The sequence below is a fragment of the Leopardus geoffroyi genome, chromosome A1, assembly GCF_018350155.1.
Source record: "Leopardus geoffroyi isolate Oge1 chromosome A1, O.geoffroyi_Oge1_pat1.0, whole genome shotgun sequence".
Taxonomy (NCBI): domain Eukaryota; kingdom Metazoa; phylum Chordata; class Mammalia; order Carnivora; family Felidae; genus Leopardus; species Leopardus geoffroyi.
In genome coordinates, this window is record NC_059326.1 from 23,647,736 (window position 1) to 23,669,239 (window position 21,504).

Below are 21,504 nucleotides of genomic sequence, written 5' to 3' on the forward strand. Positions count from 1 at the left end.
GATCATATAGTAAGAATATATTTAGCTTTGTAAGAAGCCACCAAACTATCTTCCAGAGTGGCCTGTACCATTTTGCATTCCCACAGTAGTGAGTGAGAGATCTTGTAGGTTCACATCCTTTCCAGCATTTGCTGTTACCAGTGTTTTGGATTTTTGTCATCTAAATGGGTGTGTGTTTGTTATCTTATTGCTGTTTTAATTTGCTTTTTCCTAATGACATATGGTGTTGAGCATCTTTTCATATGCTTATTTCTCATTTGTGTGTCTTCTTTGGTGAGGTATCTGTTCATTTAGAACTTTTATCTATTTTTAAATTGGATTCTTGGGGCGCCTGGGTGGCTCAGTCGGTTAAGCGTCTGACTTCAGCTCAGGTCACGATCTCACACTCCGTGAGTTCGAGCCCCGCGTCAGGCTCTGGGCTGATGGCTCAGAGCCTGGAGACTGTTTCCGATTCTGTGTCTCCCTCTCTCTCTGCCCCTCTCCCATTCATGCTCTGTCTCTCTCTGTCTCAAAAATAAATAAACGTTAAAAAAAATAAAAAAAAATAAATTGGATTCTTTGTTTTCTTATTATTGAGTTTTAAGAAATCCTTTTCTTTTTTTCAAGTTTTCATTTAAATCACAGTTAGATAATATACAGGGTAATAGTAGGTTCAGGTGTAGAATTTAGCAATTCATCACTTATATACAACACCCAGTGCTCATCACTATTTGAGAATTCTTTATATATTTTGGTTAATAGTCCTTTATGAACTATGTATTTTGTAAATATTTTCTCTGAGTCTGTGACTTGTTTTCTAATTCTCTTGTAATTAGAATAATTTTAAAGTACTCTTTAAATATACAGTTTTAAGTAGAAAAGAGAATTTTACGTACATTATTTTAAGTGTGCTCACAATAATCTCAGACCATCAGTTCAGCCTCAGTTTCCTTTCCTTTGAAGTGGGGATAATAATAGTATTTACTCCCAAATTGTGAGAATTAATGAGTAAATATATATGTATAGAGTTTAGAACAATGCCTGATACAATAGGAAGCAATCTGAAAGTGTTAGCTGTTATTACACTTGCTTTGCAAATGAAGATGTGACTCAGAGAGATCACACAACCGGTGGGAAGGGAAGCCATGGCTTGATCCCAAAGGCTCCAGTTCCAATCCAATTCTCTCTCTTTTTTTTAATGTTTATTTATTTTTGAGACAATGCAAGAGACAGAGTGCAAGCAGTGGAGGGGCAGACAGAGGGAGACACAGAATCTAAAGCGGGCTCTAGGCTCGGAGCTGTCAGCCCAGAGCCCTACGCAGGGCTCAAGCTCACAAACCATGAGATCCTGACCTGTGCTGAAGTCGGACACCTAACCGACTGAGCCACTCAGGTGCCCTTGTGATTCTCATTCAATTGCAACACTGAAGACAGAACAGAGGCAGAGGCTCATGAAGTTGCTCTTCTCTTATACCACATGGCTGAGGGAGGAGCTGCCCTTCCTTGGTGACAAGCTTTTATAATCAATAACTAATTTCTTTGTATTTATAAGGCTTTTTGGCTCTGATCTGAATAGCAGTATTAACCCATTTTTCATTATTTGCTGAAGGATTGAACTTAAAGAGTCAAACTATGGAAGAGCTATTAGAAATCACCTGTTTGAGACTTTTTCATTTGGTGTCTAATAAACCTCAAATGGGGAAACTAATGAGGCCCAAGAGTTTGAGTGACTTTTCCTGCACCCCATTCATTCACAGGCAGAAAAATAACTGCAACACAGGTCCCTATGTACTTACTGGGTGTTCTTTCCACTTCACCATCTGCTTCTTGTGTTTCTAATTCTCCTCCCTCGGTTTCCCTTCCCTCCTCCTCCACCTCTTTTTCTTTTCATTCTTCACCTCTTATGTGTATGAAATATAAGTAACTAAGGTAAAGAAATGTGTTTAATACACACACCAACACACACATCTTCTAAAGAAAATTCCCATGAATCACTACCCAGGTCAAGAGATAGAAAAATATACCTGGCCCCTCTTAAGCCACCGTGTATTCTCGATCATAAACCCTTCCCTCCTTCACTACAACCCCACTCTGCCTCTACTCAAGGTGACCACTTTCCTGACTTGTCAGGATCATCATTAGCCTACTCTTCTTTTTTATTTTATTTTTAAATTTTTATTATCATTATTTTTTTTTAGAGAGATAGAAAGGAGAAGCTGGGGAGGGGGGCAGAGGAAGAGAGAGAATCCCAAGCAGGCTCCATGCTCAGTACAGAGCCTGCTTTGGGGTTTTCACCCACAACCCTGGGATCATAACCTGAGCCAGAGTCAAGAGTCAGCCACTCAACCAACTGAGTCCCATAACTCACTCTTCTTTTAGTTTCACTGTCTATGTATGTAATGTATTCATAGTTTTACCATCTATGGGCACTTCTATGTATTCAGTATAATTTAGTTTTGCCTATTTTTTACAGGTGTATTGAGGTATAACTGACATAAAATAAATTGCACACCAAGTGTATAATCTGATAAATGTTGACATATGTACATACCTTTGAAACCATCACAATCAACATAATAAAAATATCACATATCCATCATCCTATCCATCATCCCAGAATTTGTCTTGTGCCTTTTGTATTTCCTCTTTCAAGTCCCTATTTGCCCAGCTATCCATCCTCCTCCCACTTCTTCTCTAGAGGACAAATGTTATGTTTCCTGTTGTTATCAATTCATTAGAATTTTCCAGAATTTTACATATGTGGAATCAATAGACATGTATTCTTTTTTGGTCTGGCTTCATTTATTCTAGTAGATATGTAGTGATATCTTATTATGATTTTAATTTGCATTTCCTTGATGATTAATATTGTCGAGCATCTTCTCATGTGTTTGTCTTTTGCACATCTGCTTTAGTGTAGCGTCATAATCTTTCGTATATTTTTATGGAATTCTTTAACTACTTCTTACTGACTCATAGGTATTCCTTATATGTTCTAGGTACAAGCCTTAGTCAGATATATATTTTGCAAACATTTTCCCTAAGACTGTGGCTTGCCTTCTCATTTTTGTAAGTATCCTTTGAAGAGCAAACATTTTACATTTTGATGAAGCCCAATTTCTTGAATTCTCTTGACAGTTCATGTTTCTTGGTATATTATATTTAAGAAATCTTTCCCAAGGCCAACATTACTAAAATTACTTCTATGTTTTCTTCTAGGAGTTTTCTAGTTTTATCTTTTACATTTAGATTTATACTCCATTTTGAGTTTTCTGTATGTTTTGTGTATGTGAGCAAGGGCTAAGGTTCATATTTTTTGTCTACAGCTAACAATTGTTAGAGAACCATTTGTTGAGAAGATTTTTCTTCTATTGGACTGCCTTGGCACCTTTGTCATAGTTAATTTGCCAAATATGTATCTATTTCAACATTTTTTATTCTGTTCCATTTAAATGTATTTTATGGCAATATCACCATGTATTACTAACTTGATACCAAGTCTTAAAATCAGGAAATTTGAATCCTCCAACTTTGAACTTCTTTTTCAAAATCCTTCTGGTTATTCTAGCTGACTTGCATCTCTGCACAGATTTTAAAATTAGTTTGTCAATTTATAAGCAAAACTACTTTGAGATTTTGATTGGGATTACATTGAATCTCTAGATCAATTTAGAAAGAATTGAATCTTAAACAACAATGAGCCTTCCAATCCATGAATGTTTTCTCTCTTCCACGTATTTAGGTCTTACTCTCAGTAACTGTTTCTGGATTATAATGTTCTCCGGCACTGTTGATTTTGCTTGAAGTTTTTTCAGCTTATTGAATCTCTATGTTTATAGTTTGTATCAAATTTGGAAAACTTTAAACTATTATTTTTTTCAAGTATCCCCTCTGCCCCACTTTGTCTTCTTCTGGGACTTCAATTTCAAGTAGATGAGATTGTTATCCATAGGTCGGTGGCCCTATGTTCACATTTTATTTTTCTTTGTTAGCTTAATTTTGAATAGTTTCTACTGCTATGTGTTCAGTTTCTCTGATCTTGTCTTTCACCAGTGTCTAGTTTGTGGTTAGCCTCCTTCTGAGTATTTTTCATCTGATACTGTATATTTTTTTTTTAATTTCTAGATGTTTCTTTTATTCTTTTATAAAAAAGAAACATTTCTTTCCTCCTCCTTGAATTTCTCTCATCATACTTATATTTTTTTCTATGTTCATGAATTTGATGGACTAAAATTCCACATGGAAAGGATTTTTTTCTAAGGTCAGATGCATGCATGTAGTTGTTCCTGGGGCCATTTGCTGATCTTGCCTAGGTTCATAATGAAGTTCATTGCTGGGAGATCAAAAATCCAAGAGAGCCTATAACCGTCTTGTGAGGATAGGGTGAAAACATTGAAGAATTAAAGGATTTTATATATATGACCAGTTTCTTTGGGACAGTCATTCTGGGATCACCTTAAGCCAAGGTCAAGGGTACAAGTATCTCTTGAATGATCCAGGCAAATCAAACCTAGACTTTAATTTTATACAAGGGTTCACTTACTTTTGATTTACTTTTACAATGATCTTTGTAACTTTTAGGCCCAGTTTATTTCAGGGAAGGTTTCCTGTAGATTCTATATTTTATGATTGACCTAGACATTGATTTCTCTTCTTTTTACTCTATAATGTCAACAAGATAAAAAAATTTTTAGGACAAATCCTTGTTGCAACATCCCCTTTAAATTTTTCAAATTGCTTTTATCTCTCTGGGTTTTCTTCCTGCCTATGGCAGTTATTGATGTGGACTCTAAATTTCCAAATACACTTTATTTCCAGCTCTGCAATAATAGAGTTGGAACCTCTATTACAGTAGAGTTGTAAATACTTCTTTGCCAAAAGCATGATGATGTTAAGCTTTGTCAGTATAGAATACTGGAGAGACATGGGAGGAAGACAGGGTTTCTTTTTTTTTTTTTTTTTTTCTGGTGTGTTTGTCTAAGAAGGCTTCTTCTGTGTTTCTGAAGTACATTTGGCATTGTCAGTGGCACCTACTTTCAGCAGCAACCAGGAGCCAACAGAAATTGGAAGTGTCCCATGGAAGCTTTCTCTGGCATCCTCCCAGGTATCTTTTCAGAACCCCAGGCATGGATGGCTTTGCCTAATATCTCCTTGGTTAGCTTGGTTAGTTTAGTGGCACCAGCTCATGGGCAGCTAGCTTCCTCAGGCACCCCTGAGAGTAGTTTTCCAATGAATACATGGCACTTTTCTGTGGATGGCTTCCCTCAGAACTCCTCAGGCAGCTGTCTTACCTAATCTTGGATATGTCTAAGACTATGTGATTATATACAATCTAATTTATTTTCAGCAGAGGTGGTGATCCAAATAACTAAGCCTATGTGTACAAGAGACTCGAGACATAATTTTTTTTTTTTCAAAAAGCTAATCGACTGAACTTGAAGAGATGAAGGCACAGGACATAGTTTAGACTCCTGAGATGGAAATCATGCCATTCTTCTAATAACTAAAGGCTTTTCTTTTAAATAACTAAAGCCTTTTTGGCTTTCCATTTGTCTCAAAATAAACTCAAGGTTTGTTAGCTGGTTGGCATAGATGCGCCATCATGGCTTTTTTGCAATTATCATTCAAGACTCATCTCTTGCGACGTTTCTACACTAACTCTAAGCTCCAGTCACTCTGAGTTCCTTGCATTTTCCTTGACGCACCATGGCTTTTGCATATGCTGCTCCATATGCAAGGTATTAATTATGCTAGAATTAATCTTACACCTCAATCTGTAGTTTGGACATGACATCCGAAAACTTCTTCTGGCCATATTTTTGTGCTTTTTATTTATTTTATTATTATTATTATTATTTTTAATCTTTATTTATTTTTGAGAGACAGAGAGCGACAGAGCAGGAGCAGGGAAGGGGCAGAGAGAGAGGGAGACACAGAATCCGAAGCACGCTCCAGGCTCCGAGCTGTCAACACAGAGCCTGATGTGGGGCTCTAACTTATGAAATGTGAGATCATGACCTGAGCCGAAGTCAGCCGCTTAACCGACTGAGCCACTCAGGTTCCCCTATGTGCTCCTTTTTAGTGCTTCCATGAGCTACTTCTATTTGTACTTAACACATTTTATTAATCCACTGATTCAAAAGATCATTTATTCATTCAGCAGATATCTGTTTAGCATCTTCCCCCTGCCTCCTCGCCTCCTCCATCCTGAGGAAATGAAGATATGAAGATGCATAAGACAACCTTTATCCCATCTGTGTATTCTGATTTGTATTTAATAGTCTGTCTTCCTTAGTCTACTATGAGGTTGTTACCTTTCTAGGACCTGGTAGTACTTGCACATAATAAGTACCAAATAAATGTTCCTTGAACAAATTAATGAGTACTATAGCAAACAAAAGAGGAATTAGAAAGTTCCAAAAGATGAAACTCGCACGAGATATGTCAAAATGTAAACAGTGGTTTAGCTATCTCTTTGTAGTGAGTTTTCAGATAAGCTTTACTTTGTTCTTTATATTCTGTACTGTTTGATGTTTCCATGATGCACATATTTATATATAGAAGAATAAAATAATCAAAGGTTTTCAAAGACTTAAAGCAACTCTGCCTCTATTCACTGCAAGCTCAGACAGTTTTGTATTATTCTGGAGCTGCCTGAAATCAACACACCATGCTATTTCCCTCAGTTCTGCCAAATCAGAGCTTGGAGGGTTCATTGTATTAAAAATAACTTAGGACTTCGGTTAACTACTTCAGAAGCTGAAGTACCAATCACTGTCACAGAGGATATGTGAAAAGCTGGTCACTTAAAGCATATCTTTTCTTAGTAATTCCTACAATCCTCTAAACCCAGTTCTCTCTGGCAAAATTCAAATCTGCATTTTTATCGTTTTCAGAAGCCTGACGTTCCTAACAAATACTTGCAACAGCCCCTTTCAGCATTACCTGAAAACCGGCTGACACTCTTTCAGTTGATGACATATTTTTAGAATACCTGTCTCTTCCCATGGGTTGGTTACAAGGCTTTGCTTGTGTGCCTCCTGGAATGTAACCTGGCTGAAAGGCCTATGGTTAGGACACATTGCTGCTACTGTGAGAAGTCAGTTTTAGAAACTGTCCTGGGCTGTTCAGAGGTGGAAGCTGAGCTAGAAGCCATGATGAGTGATTCATTTTGTCAGACTCTCAACTCTGGTGGGAAAGGAAAAATTTGAAAACCATCTCAACGTTAGTTAACATTAGGAAAAGAAATGTTGTGAAATGCAGGTGTGAGTGAATGCTGGCCTGTAAGCACATTGACCTCACAGTAGGGGTATGGGAATCAGAGTTCACACTAAGCCTCTGCCACTGATGGTTTATGTCTTTGTCCAGATTAAGCTCTCAGAATTCAATACTCACATCTAAAAAGGGAGAAAATATTAATACTTATTTCAAAGGGATGTCGTCAGGCTCATCCATATCTAACATATTCACAGAGTACAATAAACGTTAGTTTCCCTTTACCAGTCAAGTAAATGAAGAAAAAAAGCCTTCATAAACACATGACTTGGTGATTGCTTAAATTCACTGTATTGATTTCTTGTATTTTTAGATTTTTTTTTGCCATGAGCATGAATTACTTTTATAAATCTTTTAAGTTTCAACAAAACAAGGAACACTGTATTGGAATCTGGAGTAACTATCAGTCTCAAAAAGATCACCTATTAAAGTCATACATATGTCAAAAACCAGCAATCCAAAACTTTGAAGTTAAAACAACAACATTATAGAGGCTGCTGAAAAGGAAAGACAATGACCCAGGAACTATACTCTGAGAGAGGAGAAGGATGCTTCTTTCAATGTGCCTTCTCGCTACACATTCTCTCCCCTCCTCTCCCGACTCTTTCCCTGAAACTTACCACTCCTTGAGTCCAAGGTGTGGGCAGGGAGATGAAGAAGATCCTCTACAGGATTCTGTTTTGCTTTCATCAAGAACAGGAAGTCTGCTAGACCACAGAAGAGGGGCCATTCCATGATTATAGGGCAGGGGGTACTTCCAAATGAAAAGACAATTTTATAAAAAGCGAGCGAATATGCTGTGTCTGTACTAGGGAGGAAACTAGGCATTTCCAACTTCTCCAGCCTCCAAGTTGAAGATCACATACTCTAGATAGAGCTACAGATGCACCTAAATGATGAACTCAATGAAGGCACATGACTAAGTTCAAGTAGAATCCCTTGGAGGATTTTCAAGACACAAGTAAAATTGTGACATGATGCAATCGAGTGGCCTTAATTGAGTAACAGAGTGTTAGCCAACATGGCTACCACACTACACTAAGTCTCTGGAGGAGAATTTGGGAAATAATAATAGCTAGCACTTTTTAAGATGTGGCAGAAACTATTATAAGTGCTTTATATATATATTATTTAATCATCCTCGTGATCTGTGATCTATGTCCAAGGCAAGAATGCAGGCACAGGAAGATAAGTAACTTGCTAATTATTGTGTAGCTAACAAGTGACAGTGCTTGAATTCTGAAGCACTATGCTGTGTTCCTCGATATATTTCCATCTAGTAAATGGGCAATCTATATAGAGGATTGGATTATCATTATGAGAGTCCTCGGCTATTGAAGAGGGGCCTTAAAAGAAGAAGGGAGGTGCTTGTGAACTATTTGTTATGAAGTGACATTAGCCAATTTGTCACATAGCTGAGGTTCTTTTTGGTAACTAGGTACTGCCCACAATCTTGCTGCCTACTGATAACGAAAGTGTCTAATCAAGTTCTTCTACACATGGATACATTTGCCAGCTATTCATTATCAACAAATGCACAAAAATTTCCTACATCATCTTCTCTAACTTCAGTGAAATTTCAGCTTTCTGCCCTTGTGTGAGAATTTTAGCAGGCAGACCAACAAAATTTCGGAGGGAGGATTCTGTATCACTACGTCACAGTGTAACTACATTACAATTCTCCTTAACTGATGGCTGCACACAGAACTGATTAGGGCCTAAGCCATAGACTCCATCCACAAAGGTGAGGAATACATGCCAGGGTGGATTTTTATGCAGGGTGGATTTTTCTTACTAGGATGGAGACCAATTTAAGCAATTCTCGCCAACACACATGAGCACTACATCCACACAAGTAGAATACCGTTATTTTCTTCTAAGAACCCATTTCTAATATTCATCATACTTAATAATAAGTCACTTGCTCTAGGAATGAAAATCCATTTTGTCTTCTACTATGCTAATTAGCAAACTGTCAATTGTTGATTGAGATACCAATAGCTGAATGACTTCTAGGAGCTGCCTCTGGAGTATAATGCCAGCCGACTGCCTCTAAAATTAAACTTTAACTGGTGTGAACATAGTGTTACACAGATTATGCTAAAATACTTCAAAGTAAATCACAGACTTTGTAACAGAACTGCGTATTTCTAGTTTGGACATTCTTTGGAGCCCATTTGTTCTTTCTTGGATTCTGCTTCGATTTTTGGAAAGGTAGTTTTCTTTCCTTGATAGGCTTTTTGGTTTTGCCCATGAAAAACAAATACTGGGATGCTTTTCTTGTAATGTGTATGATATTGTATCTGTAGTTATAAAATTCAAATAATTTGAATACTAATTCAAACAGTTTGGATACTCTATTAAGTGCTTACAACGATACTGAGGATTTTATCGGGGACTTTACTGGTATTGTGTGTCTTTTTGATTTAAGCCTCGCAGTGATCCAATGATTAAGATATTTTAGTTTGCAGGAAATAAATGTGAGACTCCAAGAGATTAAATAATTTGGCCAAGGTCACACAGTAAGTGACAGCAACATTATTTAAATCCTGGTCTGCAACTCCAAGGCTCATGCTCTCAATCAATTCACGACACTATCTTAATGGGGTTGTTTTATTTTATTTTTAATTTTTTAAAATTTATATCCAAGTTAGTTAGCATATAGTGCAACAATAATCTCAGGGGTAGATTCCTTAATGCCCCTTACCCATTTAGCCCACTCCCCCCACAACCCCTCCAGCAAGCCTTTGTTTGTTCTCTATATTTAAGAGTCTCTTATGGTTTGTCCCCCTCCCTGTTTTTATATTATTTTTGCTTCCCTTCCCTTATGTTCATCTGTTTTGTATCTTAAGGTCCTCATATGAGTCAAGTCATATGATATTTGTCTTTGTCTAATTTCGCTTAGCATAATGCCCTCTAGTTCCATCCACATAGTTGCAAATGGCAAAATTTCATTCTTTTTGATTGCTAAGGAATACCCCCTTGTGTGTGTGTATATATATATATATATATATATATATATATATATATATATATCCATATCCACATCTTCTTTAACCATTCATCTGTCGATGGACATTTGGACTTTCTGTACTTTGGCTATTGTCAATAGTGTTGCTATAAACACTGGGGTGCATGTGCCCCTTCAAAACAGTACACCTGTATCCCTTTGGTAAATACCTAGAGTGCGATTGCTGGGTCATAGGGTGGTTCTATTTTTAATTTTTTGAGGAAACTCCATATGGTTTTCCAGAGTGGCACCAGTATGCATTCCCACCAAAAGTGCAAAAGAGTTCCTCTTTCTCCGCATCTTCATCAACATCTGTTGTTACTTGAGTTGTTAACCATTCTGACAAGTATGAGGTCATATCTCATTGTGGCTTTGATTTGTATTTCCCTGATGATGAGTGATGTTGAGAGTTTTTTTTCATGTGTTGGTTTGCCATCTGGATGTCTTCTTTGGAGAAGTGTCTATTCATGTCTTTTGACCATTTCTTCACTGGATTATTTGTTTTTTGGGTGTTGAGTTTGATAAGTTCTTTATAGATTTTGGATACTAACCCTATATCTGTTATGTGGTTTGCAAATATCTTCTCTCATTCCGTCACTTGCCTTTTAGTGTTACTGATTGTTTCCTTCTCTGTGCAGAAGCTTTTTATTTTGATGAGGTCCCAATAGTTCCTTTTTGATTTTGTTTCCCTTGCCTCCCATGATATGTTGAGTAAGAAGCTGCTGTGGCCAATTGGGTGCCTGGGTGGCTCAGTCAGTTAAGCGTCCAACCTCGGCTCAGGTTATGATCTCACAGTTTGTGAGTTTGAGTCTCATGTCAGGCTCTGTGCTGACAGCTCAGAGCCTGGAGCCTGCTTCAGATTCTGTGTGTGTCTCTCTCTCTTCCCCTCCCTTGCTCACTTGCATCCTGCAATCTCTCTCTGTCTCAAAAATAAACAAACATTATTAAAAAAATTTTTAAAAATTGCTGTGGCCAAAGTCAAAGAGGTTTTTGCCTGCTTTCTCCACTAGGATTTTGATGGCTTCCTGTCTTATGTTTAGGTCTTTCATCCATTTTGAGTTTATTGTTGTGTATGGTGTAAGAAAGAGGTCCAAGTTTCATTTTTCTGTATGTTGCTGTCCAGTTTTCCCAACACCATTTGAAGAGAGTGTCTTTATTCCATTGGGTATTCTTTCTTGCCTTGTCAAAGATTAGTTGGTCATACGTTTGTGGGTCCATTTCTGGGTTTTATATTCTGTTCCATTGATCTGAGTGTCTGTTTTTGTGCCAGTACCATACTGTCTTGATGATTACAGCTTTGTAACACATCTTGAAATCCAGGATTGTGATGCCTCCAGCTTTGGTTTTATTTTTCAAGATCGCTTTGGCTATCTGGGGTCTTTTCTGGTTCCAAACAAATTTTAGGATTGTTTGTTTTAGCTCTGTGAAGAATGCTGGTGGGGTTATTTTAAAACACATGTTGTTGGGGTGCCTGGGTGGCGCAGTCGGTTAAGCGTCCGACTTCAGCCAGGTCACGATCTCGCGGTCCGTGAGTTCGAGCCCCGCGTCAGGCTCTGGGCTGATGGCTCAGAGCCTGGAGCCTGTTTCGGATTCTGTGTCTCCCTCTCTCTCTGCCCTTCCCCCGTTCGTGCTCTGTCTCTCTCTGTCCCAAAAATAAATAAACGTTGAAAAAAAAAAAATTTAAAACACATGTTGTTACCTAAAGATAGTACATTGTTTACCCCTAATGGTTAACATTTTAACAAATGTTTCATAACAACTATAAAAATATGAGGTATTGTGTATCTTCTTGTGGTAACTGTAGATAAAAATGCATGAATACAGAGAGAGAGGTAGATGTGTGTGTGTTTGCTTACACTTACTAACACCAGTTTTTAAGACAATTACAATATATTTAGAACATATTCTGTTACCTAGATTAAGAATAGCTCAGACTATTGGTTTTCCTCTAACAGTCCAGAAATCTTTCTTTGTTTTTAATTTATTTATTTAAATTCAAGTTAGTTAACATACAGTGTAATATTGGGCTCAGGGTAGACCCCAGCAATTCATCACTTACAAATAACATCTAGTGCTCATTCCAGCAAGTGCCATCCTCAATGCCCATCACCCATTTACCTCATCCCCCCATTCCCTCTCCAACAATCCTCAGTTTATTCTCTGTATGTAAGAGTCTGATTTGCCTCCCTCTCTCTTTTTATTTTTCCTTCCCTTCTCCTATGTTAGTTAATCTGTTTTGTTTCTTAAATTACACATATGAGTGGGATAATGCAATATTTGTCTTTCTCTGCCTGACTTATTTTGCTTAGTATAATGCACTCTAGTTCCATCCACATTGTTGCAAAGGGCAAGATTTCACTCTTTTTGATCTCTGAGTAGTATTCCATTCCACATCCTCTTTCTCCATTGATCGGTCAATGGACATTTGGGCTCTCTCCATAGTTTGGCTATTGTTGATAGCGCTGCTATAAACATTGGGGTGCATATGCCCCTTCAAATCAGCATTTCTGTATCCTTTGGATAAATATGGACTATTGTAACTGCTGGGGCATAGAGTTGTTCTATTATTAATTTTTTAAGGAAACTCCATACTGTTTTCCAGAAAAGCTGCACTAGTTTGCATTCCCTCCAACAACACAAAAGAGTTCCCTTTTCTCTGCATCATCACCAATATCTGTTGTTCCCTGAGGTATTCATTGTACCTATTCTTACAGGTATAAGGCGGTGTCTATGATTTGTATTTCCCTGATGATGAGTGATGACGAGCATCTTTTCTTTCATGTGTCTGTTAGCCATCTGGATGTCTTCTTTGTAAAGTGTCTATTCACATCTTTTGCCCATTTCTTCACTGGATTATTTGATTTTGGGTGTTGGGTTTGAAAAGTTCATTATAGATTTTGGATACTAACCCTTTATTGGATAAGTCATTTGCAAATATCTTCTCCTATTCCATTGGTTGCCTTTTAGTTTTTTTGATTGTTTCCTTCACGGTGCAGAAGCTTTTTATCTTGATGGGGTTCTAATGATTCATTTTTGCTTTTGTTTCACTTGCCTCCAGAGACATGTCTAGTGAGAAGTTATTGCAGCCAAGGTGAAAGAGGTGGCTGTCTGTTTTCTCCTGTAGGATTGTGATGGTTTCCTGTCTCATATAGAAGTCTTTCATCCTTTTTAAATTTATTTTTGTGTGTGGTGTGAGAAAGTGGTCCAGGTTCATTCTTCTGCATGTCACTCTCCGGTTTTCCCAGCACCATTTGCTGAATAGACTGTCTTTATTACATTGGATATTCTTCCCTGCTTTGTCAAAGATTAGTTGGCCATACATTTGTGAGTTCATTTCTGGGTGTTCTCTTCCATTCTATTGATATATCTGTCTTTTTTTGTGCCAGTAGCATACTATCTTGATGACTACAGCTTTGTGATATAGCTTAAAGTCCAGAATTATGATGCCTCCTGCTTTGGATTTATTTTTCAACATTACTTTGGCTATTTGGGGTGTTTTGGCTATTTCAGGATTGTTTGTTCTAGCTCTGTGAAGAATGCTGGTATTATTTTGATAAAGATTGCATCAAATGTGTAGATTGTTTTGGGTGGTATAGACATTTTAACAATATTTGTTCTTCCAATCCATGAGCATGGAATATTTTTCCATTTCTTTGTGTCTTCTTCCATTGCTTTCATAAGCATTCTATAGTTTTCAGCATACACATCTTTTACCTCTTTGGTTAGGTTTATTCCTGGGTATCTTATGGTTTTTGGCGCTATTGCAAACAGGATCGATTCCTTGATTTCTCTTTATGCTGCTTCGTTATTGGCATATAGAAATGCAACCAATTTCTGTCTTTGGTTTTATATCCTGCAACTTTGCTGAATTCACGTATCAGTTCTAGCAGTTTTTTAGTGGAGTCTTTTGGGTTTTCCATATAGAGTATTGTGAAAGAGTGAAAGTTTGACTTCTTCTTTGCCTAATATATGCCTTTTATTTCTTTTTGTTGTCTGATTGCTGAGGCTAGGACTTTCAGTACTATGTTGATCAGCAGTGCTGAGAGTGGATATCCTTGTCATGTTCCTGACCTTAGGGAGAAAGCTCTCAGTTTTTCTCCACTGAGGATGATATTATCCCTGGGCCTTTCATATATGGCTTTTATGATATTGAGGTATGTTCCTTCTATCCCTACTTTCTTGAGGATTTTATGAAGAAAAGATGCTGTATTTTGTCAAATGCTTTTTCTGCATCCATTAAAAGGATCATATGGTTCTTATCCTTTCTTTTGTTAATGTGGTGCTTTACACTGATTGATTTGCAAATGCTGAATCAACCCTGCAGCCCAGAAATAAATCCCACTTGATCATGGTGAATGATTTTTTTAATGTACTGCTGAATTAGACTTGAATTAGTATCTTCTTGAGAATTTTTACATCCAGTTTCATCAGGTATATTGGCCTATAATTCTCCTCTTTAGTGGGGTCTTTGTCTAGTTTTGGAATCAAGGTAATGCTGGCTTCATAGAATGAGTTTGGAAGCTTTTCTTTCATTTCTATTTTTTGGAAGTTAGTGAAAATTGAGAATATTAGGAGGTTTATATGGATGAGGCTTGAAAGTGGAATATAGTTTTTCCATCCACAGTTCACTAAGCAAAACTCAGTTGCTTGGCCCTACTTAGATGCAGGGGAAGTTGAGAAATGTAGCCTCTTTCTGAGCAAAAGCTTCCAAATGAAGTCTCTAAATTAGGTATAAACAGAGGCATTACCTGTAAACATTGGCCCCAGTCTTGTTACATACTTTAACAAATAAGCTGAGAAAAAGAATCTGCAGAAAAATATTTAAGTATGCAAGTGGTATAAAATCATTTTGATGTTTTCTTTCTTATTTGTAGAATTAACATGCAGGAAGATATTTTCTGGAATTGAAGTGCAAGACGACCCATTTGCTTATAAGTTGCACTGAAGATATTGTTAAATAAGCCTATTACAGGAAAAACGATCTAGTACCTTTGGGTAATATTATGGTTTAAAATAACTCCATTAAAAGCTGTATTGTATATGAATTAAGAGTATGATCCATGGACTCAGCCAGACCAGGGGAGCTAATGTTTCACAGGAATGTATGAAATTGTTAACTGAAAAAAAATTTCAGTGTCTACTGACATTGTCCACTGAAAGGATAATGGGCATTAAAGTCAGGAAATTTCCCTTCAGGAAAGGTCTGGGAGTTACTATTTACTTTTCTAACATCATCAGACCAGTCAGTATCTAGGACAAAAAGCCGCATGATATGCTGAAGATCATTACAAAATATCCTGAACACAAAACATAGAACATTAGTCTTAGACAAACATGACACAAATGACCTTGAATCATCTGGTTCTGCTGCACCTGTTGAAGATAATACCCAAAGCTGAAGGCATTAAAAACAAATACTTTTGAAAACAGATATGTTAGTAGAAATACAACTTCTAAATTTCCTTATTGTTTCTCTTATTCTATTAAGTGACTCGTACATATTTGTAGCTCCAAGCTTATGGGGTGTGTGTGTGTGTGTGTGTGTGTGTGTGTGTGTGTCTCACATGCACATACAGTCCTCTAAGGCTGTATCTCTGCAGTAGTTTAAGCTGCTAGACAAAACCATGTTTCTCTAAGTTGACACTTCAGGACTACAGCTGCCAGATGCTCAAAAGAAACATCTGTTCCTGAAGGCCACAGGAGATGGCAATGAAAGAAAAATAGAATAATTTTACATGACAAAGTAAATCCAACAAATGTGCAAATATAGCTCATCCATTCTATTTCAAAGACACTGGCACATAAGAGGAAATAATAAACAGTGACAGTGCCTATTATTCTGTAGGGGCCTATTTCTGTTTTTAGAGGTGTGATATCAAAAACATAATTATTTTTATCCATTTTACTGTGAGGAGTGGATGATGGTAATAAAGGGAGTGGCAATGAAGATAAATTTCACTTATATCTGTATTTTGCCCCAGATTATCCATACAGGACCACAGAGGTAAAGCCATCTCTGTAATGATGGTGGAGTCACTTTCCTTGAAGCCAAATGAAGTCAATGCAGAAAAGTATTGCAAAGCAAGCATCATTAAATTAGAAACTCAATTTTCATGGTAGAATATTGTGTGGTTGGGCTGTTCAGGGGAGAAAGAAAACAGAATGTCAAAAATAAACTAGAAAATGCAAAACCTCCACAAAATAAAAAGCTGTAAAGTATGGCACTATATGCCTAAAATGTGGGGTTGAAGGAGAGGACAAAAAATGTCATGCTTTTAGAATGGGTTCAAACTTAAGTGACCATCAACTTAATATAGACTTCTATATGCATAAGACGTTATATATAAACGTAGTGGTAACTGCAAATAAAAAAAAACTGGTAATAGATTTGGAAAATATAAAGAGAAATGAATTCAAGAAAAGTTGGCAAACCATGAAAGGAGCAAGAGAAGAAAGGAACACAAAAACTACAAAACAACCAGAAAACAACTAATAAAGTGGCAATAAATACATTCCTATAAATAATTACTTTAAATGTGAATGGACTACATGTTCCAATCAAAAGATATAGTGTGATAGAATGGGTAAAAAAGCAACACCCATCTATATGCTGCCTACAAGACTCACTTCAGATGTAGAGACACAAGCAGATTGAAAGTGAAGGGATAGAAAATCATTTATCATGCAAAAGGAAGTGAAAAGAAAGCCGGTGTAGCAATATTTATATCAGAAAAAATAGACTTTAAAACAAAGACTGTAACAAGGGACAAATAAGGGCACTACATAATCATAAAGAGAAAAATCCAACAGAAGATATAACAATTATAAATATTTATGCACTCAACATGGAGGCACCCAACTCCTTAAAGCAGCTGGTAACAAACATAAAGGAAGTAATCAATAGTAATACAATAGTAGGAGTCTTTAACAGCCCACTTACTTCAAAGGATAGATTATCCAAACAGCCTATCAAAAAGAAAGCAGTGGTTGTGAATGACACGTTGGATCAGATGGACCCAAAAATATATTCAGAACATTAAAACAGTAGAATACACATTCATCCTAAAACAGTAGAATAAACATTCTTTTCAAGGGCACATGGAAACTTTTTCAGGATATACCACATGTTAGATCACAAAACACATCTCAAGAAATCTAACAAGATTGAAGTCATATCAAAACTTTTTTATAAACACAACATTTTGAAACTAGAAATCAACCACAAGAAAAAAAATCTAGAAAAAACACAAATAAACGGAAGTTAAATAACATGCGACTAAATAATGAATGGATCAATCAAGAAATCAAAGGAGGAAACCAAAAAATACGAGGAGACAAATGAAAATAAAAATACAATGATCCAAAATATTTGAAACACAGGAAAAACTGTTTTAGGAGGTAAGTTTATAGCAATACAGGCCCACATTAAGAAGAAAAATCTCAAATACACAATCTAAACTTATACCTAAAGTAGCTAGAAAAAGAACAAACAAAACTCCAACATAATAGAAGGAAGGAAAACATAAATATTAGAGCATAAATAAATGAAATTGAAACTGAAAAACAGTAACATATCAATAAAACCAGTAGCTGGTTCTTTGGGAAGAACCAAAAAATCAACAAACTTTTAGACAGATTCATGAGAGAGAGAGGGGTAGGGAGAGACAGAGAAGATTTACATAAACAAAATCAGAAATGAAGAGAAATAACAACACCACAGACATACAATTTTAAGAGAAAATTATGAAAAATTACATACCAACAAAGTGAGCAACCTAGAAGAAATTGATAAATTCTTAGAAACATATAACCTCCCAAAACTTAATTAGAAAGAGAAAATTTGAAGGTCCTAATGATAAGCAATGAAATCAAATCAGCGGTCAAAAAATTCCCAACTAACAAAAGTCCAGGACCAGACAGCTTCACAGGTCAATTCAACCAAACATTTAAACAAGAGTTAATATCCTTTGTTGTCAAACTGTTCCAAGAAAGAGAAGAGGAAGAAAAGCTTCCAATTTATTCTATGAGTCCAGCATTACCCTGATACTAAAACCAGGTAAAGGCACAACAAAAGAGAACTACAGGGCAGTATCTCTGAGGAACATGAATGAAAAATTCATCAGCAAAATATATCAAACTGAATCTAATGATACATAAAAAAAATCATTCACCAGGATCAAGTGGGATTTATTCCTAGGATGTGAGGGGTTCAGTATTCACAAATCAATCAACATGATACACTACATCAACGAAGCATAGGACAAAAATCATATGATCATTTCGATAGGTGAAGAGAGAATTCGACAAAGTATAACATGTATTCATCATAAAAACTGTCAGTAAAGTGGGCTTTGAGGGAACACACCCAAACATAACAAAGGTCATATATGAAAACCCCACAGCTTACATCATGAAAACCTGAGAGCATATTCCCTAACGTCAAGAACAAGACAGGGATGTCCACTCTCAACACTTTTATTTTACAAAGTACTGGAAGTCCTAGCCAGAGCAATCATACAAGAAAAAAAAATAAAAGGCATCCAAATTGGTAAGGAAGAAGTAAAACTTACACTATTTGCAGATGACAGGATTCTATATATAGAAAACACAAAGACTCCACCAAAAACTGCTAGAAATGATAAATGAATTCAGTAAAATTGCAGGGTATAAAATCAATACACAAATCTGTTGCATTTCTATATGCTAATAATGAATTATCAAAAAGAGAAAGGAAGAAAGCAATCCTATTTGCAATTGCATCAAAAATAATAAAATATCTAGGAAGAAACTTGACCGATGAGGTAAAAGACCTGTACTTTGAAAATTATAAAACACTGATGAAACAAATTGAAGATGACACAAATGGAAAGATATTGCATGCTCATGGATTGCAAGAACAAATATTAGTAAAATATCTATACTACCCGAAGCAGTCCTTACATTTAATGCAATTACTAACAAAATGCCAACAGTATTTTTCACAGAACTAGAACAACTAATATTACATTTGTATGGAACCACAAAAGACCCTGAATAGCCAAAGTAAACTTGAAAAAGAACAAAAACTGGAGGTATCACGATCCCGGATTTCAAGATATACTACAAGCTATAGTAATCAGACTGTATGGTGCTAGCACAAAAGCAGACACATAGATTAATGGGTTGAACAGAATGGAGAACCCAGAAATAAACCCACACTTATGTGGTCAACTAATCTATGGCGAAGAATTCAAGAATATATAATGAGAAAGGAGTATTTCCAATAAATGGTGTTGGGAAAACTGGACAGCTACATGCAAAAGGATAAATGTGGGCCACTTTGTAACACCATATACAAAAGGAAACCCAAATGGTTTAAGGATGTAAATATGAGACCTGGAATCAAAAATATCCTTGAAAAGAGCACATACAGTTGTTTCTATGACTTTAGCCATAGCACCATTTTTCTAGATATTTCTCCTCAGGGAAAAGAAACAAAAACAAAAATAAACTATTGGGACTACATCAAAATAAAAACCTTCTGCAGGGCAAGGAAACAACAAAACTAAGACAACCTACTGAATGAGAGAAGATATTTGCAAATAATATATCCAATAAAGGTTTACTATCCAAAATATGTAAAGAATTTACACAACTTAACACCAGAAAAACAAGTAACACAATTAAAAATGGGCACAAGACATGGATATTTCTCCAAAGATGACATAGAGAAAGCCAAAAGACACATGAAAAGATGCTCAACATCACTCATTATCAGGGAAATACAAAGCAAAACCACAATAAGATATCACTTCACACCTGTCAGAATGTCTAAAATAACAAGGAAAAAAAACCCAAGTGTTGGTGAGGATGTAAAGGAAAAGGAACCCTCATGCACTGTTGATGGGAATGCTAACTGTTGCAGTCACTGTAGGAAACAGTATGGATGTTCCTCAAATGTTAAAAATAGGATTACCAAATCACCCAGTAGTTTAACTACTGAGTAATTACCCAAAAAATACAGAAACACTAATTTGAAAAGATGTATTTATGCCCATGTTTACTGCAGCATTATTTACAGTAGCAAAAATATGGAAGCAGCTTGAGTGTCCATTGATAGATGAATGGATAAAGAGGCGATATATATACTATATATATTGTATATATGTATACACATGTATAGTATATATATTGTATATATGCATACACATATGTATATATATGTATACACACACACACACACACACACACACACACACATATATATATATATATATATATATATATATATATAAAACGGAACATTATTCAGCCATAAAAAATAATAAAAGCTTGCCATTTGCAATAACATAGATGGAGCTAGGGAATATAATGCTATGTGAAAGAAGTCAGAAGAGACAAATACGATATTATTTCAATCATGTGGAATTTAGGAAACAAAACAAATTACCAAAGGAAAAAAAGAGACAAACCAAAAACCAGACTCTTAAATATAGAGAACAAACTGGTAGTTAGCAGAGGGGCGGTGGGTGGGGGGATGGGTGAAATGGGTGAAGAGCACACTCATTATGATGAACACTGAGTGATGTGTAGAACTGTTGAATCACTACACTGTATACCTGAAACTAATATAACACTGTACATAGTTACACTGGAATAAAAAATAATAGATAAGATCTTAATCCTGGCTTCCAACTATCTACATTCAAGCCTCAAATCTTTCACTATTTTTTTCCCATAGAAATCCATCATACAAGAAAGGATTCCTGGTTGTATGCCTTCTGGCCTGACATCCTAGAATTCTTGTAATGGCTATGAATATGGAAAACACCACTTTACTCCCTCTTCTATTCTCTCTCTCTCTCTCTCTCTCTCTCCTTCCTCCTCTCTCTCCTCCTTGTACCTCCATATATTAATCAAGGGACATTGTAAAAATAATATACCAATGAGAATCTCTTTAGTTTTTTCTTATTCTCTGAAAACTGTATGTTCCCGTACAAGAAAACATATTAAAGTTATAAAGGACAAGTAGAATCATCTCGTATTCTTTGTAAGATCACCTAAAAAGCAAGGATCACCCTTGATAGGGAATACATGGACACATTTTTAAGTGTTCAGACCCAATACATGACATGTATTAATTCCTCTCTTTGAGAGGATAAATTTGTTCCACTGAATGTGTGCTCCAGATCTCTGTGCAAAGTTCTGGGACAGCATCTGTGAAGGAAGGGTGGTCCCATTTAGGTAGATGCTGGAATGGA